The sequence below is a fragment of the Dermochelys coriacea genome, chromosome 14 (genome assembly GCF_009764565.3).
Source record: "Dermochelys coriacea isolate rDerCor1 chromosome 14, rDerCor1.pri.v4, whole genome shotgun sequence".
NCBI classification, from domain to species: Eukaryota; Metazoa; Chordata; order Testudines; family Dermochelyidae; genus Dermochelys; species Dermochelys coriacea.
Window position 1 is genome coordinate 36609724 of NC_050081.1, and position 11458 is coordinate 36621181.

The 11458-nt window shown below is 49.6% G+C and overlaps 1 pseudogene; it reads right to left on the reverse strand.

Annotated features, from left to right (window-relative positions):
• Positions 1-11458, reverse strand: part of LOC119842653 — a 1040433-nt pseudogene that overhangs the window by 663939 nt on the left and 365036 nt on the right.

Below are 11458 nucleotides of genomic sequence, written 5' to 3' on the forward strand. Positions count from 1 at the left end.
GCACCAGTTTCCCCTTTGTGAAATTAGGGTAACAATCTCACCGTATGCCGGTGGGGTGTGGTGCTGATAAACGTATAAAACACTTTGACCTCTGGGGGTGACTTGGCACCCGAAGGGAAATTTATATAGTCAAGTGTTTCCCCCTCTGTGGAGTTACAGGAGACAGCCTTGGGGTTTTACATAACCCTCTGCCGGAGCAGTTCCAACATCCCTGGCCTTGCCAGGAACAGAAGCCAGCTTGTGCTTCGTGGAGGTCAGGGGTTACGGAGCTGGATTAGTGCCAGCGACAGAGATAGGGAGCAGGGCTCAGTAAGGGGCGCTCTCCCCTTGCAGTCAGTGCTGACTCCATGGTCCAGTACGGCACTGCAGGGAGCAGCTGGGGTCGGCGGGGGGCACTCATCCTTCACAGTCACTGCTCATGTATTTGCCTTTTAGTTTTGCTATGAAGCTGAGTTTCTGATCAATTCTGACTATTGAACAACCCCGGCACGTTTCATTAAAGTCTGGGCGTGAACCCCGCTGTCCTGGCTAAATCCCAAGTAGGGTGAGGCGTTGGTTCACATTTCCTGTCTGAAATTGTAATGTGTTCTTTATGTGGGTCATGGATTTTTAAACACAATTGTTTGAACTATTTAACATTTTATCAGCTCATTACCTCTTTAGTAGCGTTCCTATGCATTGTTAAACTGCTGCTGGGCTCCACCCCAGAGTTAGCTGCATTTCAGTGCTGGGTAAGTGACCCCTGTGCAACACAGCTTTGCAGCTGTTATACTGCTACTGTGTTCTATCCCAGAGTCAGCTGCATGTTTGCTCTAGGTGAATGATCCCTCTAGAGCATAGCTGTGTGAGTGTTATACTGCCACCATGTTCCACCCCAGAGGCAGCTGCATGTTTGTGGTAGGTGAATGATCCCTGCAGTGCATTGCAGTGTGTCTGTTATACTGCCACCATGTTCCACCCCAGAGGCAGCTGCATTTCAGCATTGGCTGAATGATCCCTGAAGTGTATTGCAGTGTGCCTGTTATATTACTACCGTGTTCCACCCCAGAGGCAGCTGCATTTCAGCACTAGCTGAATGATCCCCATGCAAGTATTATACTGCCACTGTGCTCCACCCCAGAGGTGGCTGCACTTCAGCCCTGGGCAAAGCTTATATCATTCAGTTTCTGGGGGCCATTCACCTTCTGGCCATGCAAGAGATTTGGGTGCTAGCATGATATCAGCCCCAGCCTATCAGTCTCTCCAGTGTGCCAGAGACGTATGCAACCCTGTACAATAGCTGGGCTAATCTTGACAAATATGAGTTCCTTGGCCTGGCGACATTGCAGGGTAACGCCAGGGGTGCGAACAGCTGAGTGCAGCACAAATGGCCACCTGCAGTGTGTGGGCTGGAGAAAACACTTCCACACTATATTCAGGGCTCCTTAGGCCAGACCAGGGCTGAGAGAGACCCTGCATCATGTACCCGCCCTGCTGGACACCACTGGAACTGCCACAGACTGCGGTGGCTGTGGGCGGAGCCCTGCGTGGGACTACCCACTCCTGTCCCACCCCGCAGGAGCCACTCCCACCCACTCCCACACCGTTTCTTGCATTTGTATCCTGTTCCCGTCTGCAAAAACCTTAGATTCTGCAAATCCTGCAGGAGAGGGACAGATCCCCTCCATGCTACCAAAACAAGCGAAAAAGGTTGGTTAATATATTATATCTCTCTATATATGTATGTGTACACACAGAATTCAGACAATTGCTGGCCTACATTAATTAAATAATTGTTGGTATCTATTCATTTTAGGCCACTTTCACTGCTCTGCTGTAACTTCCGGATAGGCCTTAGCTCCTCTTGGTAAACTGATGAGAGATTGAGTGTTTCCCCACAAATTAGTGCAGTCTGGCTGGGTTTTTTTTTTGCCCACTCAATCCCGTCCGCCACAAAGTACATTTTACCTGTGCCCGCTATTATAGGAGTGGGTCCTGCGGGACCGCGGGATCCCAGTCCTGCTGCAGGGGGCGCTATCTGAGGGAAATTCTCCACAAGGTGAGGCCCAGAGGGGATCCTGGAGGGAGCTGAGCGCCCACATGCTCTCATTCCTATTTGGACCCTGGGTTCTCCCCCTGGCTCTGGGAGGGGAATGGGGTCTAATGGTTAGAGGGGGTGGGGCTGGGAGTCAGGAAATCTGGGTTCTATACCTGTTTGTGTGAGGGAAGTGGGGCCCTAGGGGTTGGGAGAGGGTTGGAAGTCAGGACTCCTGGGTTCTATCCCCAGCTCTGGGATGATCTGGATTTGTGCCTGTGGTTACAGATTTCCTTTGGCTTAAAATAAAGATCACAGGTCTGCTCCCCGGAGGACACATCTGGTCAGCCCTGGATGCATTTTGGGGGTGACCCCCTTAGGAGATGTCCTCTCCCCATGTAGGGAGCTCTCCCTGTGGGAGGCTGTTACTTCACGGCAATGGAGGTGGGGAGGGACGCTGGACGGAGGTCAGCATGAGGCAGACAGACTGTGGACAGCTGAGCTTAGAGAAGACGGCTCTGGAATGGGGAGAATGAAATGTCATTATTAACCTAGGAAGAGGTCAGGGGCTGCCCCAAAACAGCCTGGTATCTCCCCCCACTGCATCCAAGCTGTCTGACGGGCCTATCTATCGTGGTATCTCTCCACTTCCTTCTGCTGCCAGTTCAGTTCAATGTCCCCCATCTAGTGCTATCATCACTAAGGAGGATCTAGCCCTGGGTCCTCAACTGCCTGCTCTACCGGCTCCCACGAGGGGTTGCCAGTTTTGGCGGGACGCATTCCTGGAGGTTTCATCGCAGGACCTACTCCTTAATTACTGCTGCAGCTTTAATTCCTGTAGACTCCAGGACAATTGGCTACCAGAGCTCCCGCCTGCAGCCCTTGTCTCAGGGCTACCGGGCAATCAGATGGTGGGGAGGAGACAACGGGAACTCACATGGGGGAGGGGGGAAAACCCCCAGAAACCCTAGCAGCTGACTCCAATTAACCAATCCTCTCAAAGGCTGCTGGGCGGGGGCAGGGCATGGGGGTCTATATAAACCAGACCTAGCTCATTCAGACCCACCTCCACCTTCGGGAATCTCCTGTGGCTCCAGGAAGCTCCAGGGGTGCTTCCTTCCAAGCTCAGCTTTGAAGACAGCACAGAAGTGAGGGTGGCAATCCTGTGCCCTCCCACCCCCCACAACTTCCTTTTGGGTCAAGACCAGACGGTTACAACACTGTGAAATTTCAGATGTAAACATCTCAAAACATGAAATTGACTAATTTTCAAATCCTATGCCGTGAAATTGACCAGAATGGACCGTGAATTTGGTAGGGCCCTAATTATGGAGCAAGAGATTTTGGGTGCAGAGGAGGGTGAGCTGAAGGGTGCTACCCCCCTTTCATAAGTGCTCCTCCTTTCTCCCCGGTGTCCTTTCCCCACTCACCCCTTTCTGTGGGGGTCAGGTCATCCTAGTCCACCAGATGATGGCTCGGTGACACTTGGGGTTTAGCTGGAGAACCAGTGATCATCTGCTAAACTCCCTGGGGCAGGCGGGAAGCCCTCAGGCCCCAGGAGTCCTCACTGCCACGAGGGGTGCCCCAAACTCAGCCTATGCCTCCTCCCCTTCCCCTAAAGCTTTACCCTGAAAAAGAAGACGCATCCTGTGCAGCCCATAATAGTGACAGCAGCCACTGCGAGCGAGATCAGGATAATGCCCCCGAATTCCAGCGGTTGCTTTCCTGGATCTTGCATGGTGGGGGCTGTACCTACAGGGGGAAAGACAATTAGAGAGATGCCACATATACCTCGTCCCCATGAAGGGACCTGCTAACACAGGGAGGAGGGAATGGTGATGTCAAGGGCCGGGCACAGTTAACGGTGCATCTGATATATGATTAATTTAACATATTTGGGGCTTAACCTTAAGTAGGCTCTCAAAAATGTTCACTGTTCTCAGTGGTCAAATTAAGTCAAGCAATATCTATAACCCTTAATTGTTATTTTAATGAAGTTTTCGGATTCAGAATTTCCTTAGTTTATTTTAAACGATAAACCTTAACAAAAAATAGCAGCGCCAGTGCTTTTATAATAATAAAATCTAGCTCTTTTATAGGACTTTAATCAGTAAATTTCCAAATACTTTACAAGGGAGGCTGTATTATTTTATAGATGGGGAAACTGAGGGGTGGAAGTGACTAGCCCCGTGTCCTGTCTTCCGACAGTGGCCAATGCCCGGTGCTTCAGAGGGAAGGAACAGAACAGGTAATTACCAAGTGATCCATTACCCTGAAAATCACTTGGGAAACGTAGCCTGAGAAGATTGAGTTGTGTGGTGATGCTCGCCATCTCGGCTGACCACACCCAGGGTTGAACAGGGGATCTCCAAAGCATGCGCTGATATAGCTTGAGCTAAAGAGACAATGCTCCTGAGAGGTGGCTTTAAGAGTCCCGTATCCGTTGAGGAGCTGACACAGAGTGGGGAGACCCCTCGCAACCGCTCACCTATAGGTTACATGTGGGACCTACAAAATGATGTATTGGGAAAACCTTACAGATTCTGATCACCTCCCACTTTGGAGACAAAGGAGGGAGGTGGTTCTCCGTACGTGGCACAGTGGCGTCTGTTTCTGCTGTGGCTATGGTGGTAGCATTGATTTCTACCTTGCAAGGGTTGATGTCGGTCAATATGGGCACGATGGTATTACCAGTGGCTGTTGGTGGTGCCATTGGACACTCCTGGCACGGTGGTGTTGGTGGTGATGGGTAGAGGCATCTTGCTGCTGTTGGTGACCTCATCCTGTATCGTGGTGCTGGTGGTGACTTGTATGGTTGCCGTGGGGCCATTGGTTGCCCTGGTGTGGTTGGCTGATGCTGCGGTACCAGAGGCTGAAGAGCAAAGGACAACCCATTGGGAAGATGTTACTGAGCCAGAGAGCCCGGGCTGTGGAGACTAGAGCTGGCTGGGAAAATGGGAGGATTTCTGCATGGAAACTTCAGGGTTTTTTTGGGGAAAAAAATTAAAATGTTTAGATTCTGAAATGTTGCCAGGATGGTTATGGGAATTGTAGTTCAGGTGTTCCATGCCCCCCATTCTCCTTAATATGCTGGGCTCCCTGGTTGGACTGCAACTTTCATGTGGCACTGTGGTCCCCTGTCATGACCGCAGTGCATCATGGGAGATGTAGTCATACATGAAGGCTGGTCCATAGAGGAGAATGGAACCATGAGGCACCCAAACTGCAAATCTACGAGGGACCACCATGACATTTTTGAAACAAAATATTTCAGATTTTTGCCCCAACATGAAAAACTTTCAGTTTTCAGCTTAGTTTTTTGACAAAAAAAATCATAAATTTTCCACACGGACACTTTCCACAAAAAAGAAAAATCTGTTGAAAACATAATTTTCTTTCATTACCGTGGAAAACTTTCCAACCGGAGCTAATTCTGAGGGGCAAATTCTGAGGGGTAATTTCCACTGGAGTTTCAACAATGCGCTGTCTCCAACTCTCATGATTTCATTTACAAGTGTCATGATATTTGCTATTTTTCTTAAATGCCCAGCTCCTGAAGTCATGTGATTATGGGAGACGCTTGGTCTTAATTTAAGAAGAAGTCAACTTGCAGTCCTTGCAGTTGTGGAGAAATGCTGGAATACGTGAATTCTAAAGGCTCCAATGACAGAAGACAATAAGACTGTGTCTACACTACAAGTTAGGGGTGTGATTTCCCCCCACACACACACTTGTGAACACATACTTGTGCTGGTTCTCACTTAACTAGCACGAATATGAATTGCAGTGTAGCCAGGATAGCAGTACCAGAGACATGGCAGAGCTGTGCCCAGTATAAACCCATGGCTGCTACCTGTGCAAACCTGGCTATGCTGCTGTTTATACTTGTGCATACACGAGTATGTGTACACAGGCAGGGGAATCACATCCCTAGCTCATCGTGTAGGTGTAGCCTAGAAAGAACCCGACATCTCTGATTTTAAAATCTCATGACTTTGGAAGGGTTGGGCTTGACGCGTCTACAAAACAGACGGAAAGACCTGCGGACCATAATTAATAATAATAATAATAATAATAATAATTAATAGTTAATGCATTAATAATTATTAATATTATATTATAATAATATATATATTATAATAAACATTATAATCATTAAATAATGGTTATAATAATAACCAATAATCTGCGCCTGTAGCTCTTTAGGTTAAGTAGCTCTCTGCTGCCATCTGTTGGTGAGCAAGGGGGAAGAACAGCCATGGTGCTACTTCATTTGCTAAGCATTCTACCCAGCGTTCTTGCACTCACAGTCTGGGAGCCACCATAATGTTCATAACCTTGGATAATACATAAGGGAGAGGAGCTCCTCTCTCAGGAGTTTTGCATGAGTAGCTGATATAGTTTTGCGGCTGTTCTTTTCCCCTGTTCAGGAACTGATACGAATAGGAAGTCCTTGTTCTCTGGGATGCTGGGCATCTCTTTGCAAGATTGCAAAAGCTATTTGAGCTAGTTGAGAGAGCCTACTATGTCATGCCCAGCCAGCAGGGTGAGGTCCAGTGGTGTGTCTGCTCACTGGAAGATGTTTTTTGTTTTATGGCTTTTCATCTAAACAAAATAAGTCTGGGGTTACTGAAAACAAAACAAAACTTGTTGGTTGTTGTTTTTTGCCTCAAAATATGATATATGCCTGATAACCTCTGGAGGAACCTGGCATTTCAGCAAGGCAAGGGAAGCCAGGGAGTATTGCAGGGGTCAAGGTTAAGGCTGTTTTTATTAAAACGCATGACTATGGGGACTTTCAAACCTTAGCATGAACTAGACTCTCAAGAAATGTTGGTAAACCTCTGTGCTCTCATTTAACAGATCAATATCAATCTCCTTAACTCTGGGTCCAGTGGTCCGACACTAGCTTAGACTGTGAGAAACTCCTGGGTCATTCCCTGCTCCACCACAGCCTTCCTCTGTGACCTCGAGCACATCGCTGAATATGTGCCTTAGTTTCCCCATCTGTAAAATATGGAGAATAGCACTGCTCCACCTCACAGGGAAATACATTAAAGGTTGTGAGGCACTTCATTAGTATGCCAATGGATGCCACTTATAGAGAAACTTTATGAGGTTTTTGGTCTAAGAATTTTCCTAGCTGGGGCTGTAACTGCTTTACATCATCTGAGGATGGGACATAGAGCTGGGGGGGACCCATGGAGGACCCACAGAATGATCATGTCTGGGGAACCTTAGTGTCTCCGATTGCATCCAGCTCTGGTGACAAAGGAGAGGGGTTTCTTCTCAGTACCTGGCACATTGGAGCCTGTTCCTGCTGCCGATATGGTGGTGGCACTGTCTCCTGCCCAGCAGAAGTTGGTATTGGTCAGGGCGGACGTGGCAGCATTGCTGGTGGCGACACAGTGACATTAGCTGTTCCTAGTACGGTGGTGGTGGTGGTGGTGGTGACCTCATTCGGTGCCACAGTGCTGTCAGTGACTTGAACGGTTGCTGTGGGGCCATCAGTAATTATCAGCTGTGTTTTGGTGAGGTTGGCTGGTGCAGTGGTGCTGGTGGCTAAAAAGAGAGGGACATCCCATTGGGAAGGATTTACTGAGCAAGGCTGGGGAGATTCAAGCTGGTTGGGAAAGTGGGAGCTTTTAGGAGGGTGATTTCAACTTTTTTGCCCAAAAAATCTGAAATATTTTGATTCTGAAATGGTGCCAGAATGCCTCATGGGAGTCGTAGTTCAGATGCTTCATGCCCCTATTTTCCTCTATAGGCTGGGCTCCTTGGGAGGGACTACAACTCCCATGAGCTCCGAAGGTCACCCATCCTGGCTGCAGTGCATCATGGGAGAGGAAGTCTGTATGGGGAGCCCAGTCCATAGAGAAGAATGGGGCCATGAGGTGTCCAAATTTCAGTTTCCACGAGACACTGCAGCAGCAAATCAGAATGGAAATATCTTTAATTCTGTTTTGGGGCATTCTTTTTTTTCAATGAAAAATCAAAACCAATATTTTTCATCACAGTAAATAATTTGTTCCCTTTCATATTGCAATGACCACTTTGATTTGGGGTTTGACTTTCACTTTTGGAGCTGGTGAGGGAATTCCTCGCTTCTCTTTTCTTTTTACTTCCTGCCCATGAAAAAATAATTTGATGTTTTGTTTTTTCAAAAATGTGAACAAAACTAAAGAATCAGTTGGAACAGACACAAACCCATTCCCTCTTTCATTTCACTTTGAATTTTCCCATCAAAGCATTGGGGAGAAAAGAATTTCAGATGACTCTTTCCCCATCAAATTCCATGTCTGACGAAATCCCTCTTTGATGGGAGAAACTCTTGGATCATAATAATTCCAATCATCTCAAGTCACTGGGCAGGTCGCTGTTTGGTTTCCTGTCACTTATTTGCACAAGTCTCTCTAGGCTCGTGAGAAGGGAGTAGCAGGAAATCACTGAATGTCGCTTGATCAGTACCATAACTTGCCACTCTCTTCTGGATCATAGCTCAGCCTTCACCCAGATGCAAGAGGCTTCAGGAATCAGCCATAGCAACAAGGTGAGGTTTCTGGTGCAAGGGAAGGTCAGAAATTCCTGCCCCTCCCTCCCTTCCCACCCTGGAGTGACACATAGAAAGGAAAGGAGGACTTGTGGCGCCTTAGAGACTAACAAATTTATTTGAGCATAAGCTTTTGTGAGCTACAACTCACTGCATCCGATGAAGTGAGCTGTAGCTCACGAAAGCTTATGCTCAAATAAATTTGTTAGTCTCTAAGATGCCACAAGTCCTCCTTTTCTTTTTGCAAATACAGACTAACACGGCTGCTACTCTGAAACCTGACATAGAAAGGAGTGACTGGATATGTCACCGTTTCACGCAGCCTTTGGCCAATACATCACCAGCCCCTGCAGCCTGTTCTCCAGGGTTCCTACTGTTGTCTGGAGTTTCCCTGGGGGAGAAAACTCCACACTCTAACAGATCTCCCACCCCCTTGGGAAATGTCTGATCCAGCCGGGAAACAGCCAATCTCATCCCACTGCTTCAGGAGTGTTTAGATTCCAGCCAGGACTCCTGAGTGGACATAGGAGCAGATGGGGCTTGGATTCCAGGAGTCCTGGACTCTGTTCCTAGCTCTGGGAGGGGAGTGGAGATTAGTGGGTTAGAGCCGGGGAGGGAGGGGAAAGGGCTGGGAGTCAGGACTCCTGGGTTCTTTCCCTGGCTCTGGGAGGTGAGTGGGGTCTAGAGAAGGGGGGCTTGGAGTTAGGACTACTGGGTCTAGTTGCTAGAGGAGGGGTGTGAGCCTGGCCGTCAGGACACCTGGGTTCTCTTCTGTGCTCTCTCTCTCTCTCTGTGCGACCAAATCCCACCCCTCTCTGTGCCTTATGGTCCCCACCTTCAGAACACTTCTGACAGCAGGATGCAATTAATAATCCTCCCCACTGGCCACCTTGCTCCGTCTCACCCACCCCAGCCTGGCACCTGAGCGACCTACCTGTTAAACGGAGCCACAAAACAAAGAAGCACAGTACCATTGTTCCAGGGGGCAGAGATCGGCTTCCCTCAGGATGCATTGTGCCCCTGGGTTCTGTCCCGGCAAGCTGGCAGCCCCGCTGTATTTGTAAGGGCTCTGGACTGACGTGGTGTGTTCCTAAGATAGCCGTGCCTATATTACCCCAATATGTGTCTTCTCTAAGGTGTCTCTTTCCCGATTCCCCGCATACACCTGAAAGAGGAGGAAATGGTCAAAAGAATATAGTATCAGAATGTGTCATCTGCATTTCCACATAAAGAGCTGGATTAACACCGGTGACAGATGTTGGAGGGGATCCCAACACCGATACATACAGCGATCGTTTCAGCCGGGGCTGACATGCAGCTGCCTCTGGTGCGGGGCAGCTGGGGAACAGCACCAGAATGGCTCACCCGGTGCTGAAATGCAGCTGCTGACTGGCACTGCTATAGAATGGCTTTTATCCTCTCTCCTGTGCAGCCACTAGGGGGAGATATGATAACACAGGAGTGGAATGGTAGGGGGGCTGCAGATGGGGAGTGAGGGGCATTGACAGAGCTAGGGGGGAGTGCTCTGGGCTGGGATAGCAGGGGGGATTTGGGGGGGATTAAGGGGCACCAGCAGCAGGATCATTGGGAGCCTGTTCCCATGCACTGGTTTGGTGTATAAGGAACCAGGCTGCCTCTGGCTTAGAGCCGGCAGGAAGAATCAATCAGTGAGTGGGACAGGCTGGGGAGGTGACTCAGGACTATTGTCCTGTCTTTCCAGATGGGTTGGCTTAAGGGGTGCACCGGAGGGGCTCTGCAGGAGCACTGGGGAAGGGCCAGGTCCTCAGCACTATACGCACCAGATGATCCGGTCCCTGAGCTGCCCCTGTGCGATTCGGCCAGGTTGCATATTTCCCCTGGATTAGTCAGCCAGTCCCACCCGGTGCAGGTGCTCCCCATGCTAGGCCAAACCCAGATGTATCAGCTTCTACACTTCGGTCAGACTCACAGGCCGATCTAGCCCGGTATCCTGCCTGGTCCCTGCTGCCCTAGATCAGATCAATAGGCCCATCCATTTCTTTCTTTGCCCTCCATTACCCAGGCTCTGCAGTGCCAGAGAGAGCAGGCGACCTGGGCTCCAGCATTGAAAACACTTGTGATTTGTGTATGGCTTCCCCCCCCCCCCACCCTGAGCTCCAGCTCTTGGGTCCCGGGAGTAACTGAGGCACTCAGTTCTCATTTTTTGGAAACAAGGTAAACCTTTAGCCCTGACCGTTGTGGAATAAAGATGGCAAACACGACCCCTTGGGACTCAGAGCCCAGCAGTCACAGGAAAAAAACCCTCCCCCATATATTAGCCTTAAAATAAAAAAAATTGTGATTTTTTTTTTTTTGGAGCCTGACTCAAGAGTGATAAAAATGGGGATTCCTGTAGCCCTCTTTCTTCTGCCCCCAGCAGAGCCTGGGACCCAGGAACAGGCCATCGGGGCAGCTTTAGTTTCCCCAGAGATACAGGCCCTGCTACGCTAGTATCTGATTGCCCTGCTTAGCACGAGAGCCAGGCTGTGTGCACAGGGGCACGGCTGAAACCTAGTGGCCACTGTGGCATTGCAGCGCATGGAGGCCCATGTTAATGATTATTCCCATTGCGTAGCATGGGTTGGGTGCAGGGAGGGGGGATGCCGGGTTAGATGGGCCCATTAGTCTGAACCATGGTGAGCATGGAGTCGGGGTGGGGATACCAGCCTAGGTGGGGGGCCCATTGGTCTGATCCAGGGTGAGTGTGGGGTCGGGGTGGGGATACCAGCCTAGGTGGGGGCCTGTTGGTCTGACCCAGGGTGAGCATGGACGGGGTGGGGATACCAGCCCAGGTGGGGCCCATTGGTCTGAACGGTGATGAGCATGGAGTGCGGGTGGGGATACCAGCCTAGGTGGGGCCCACTGGTCTGAACCAT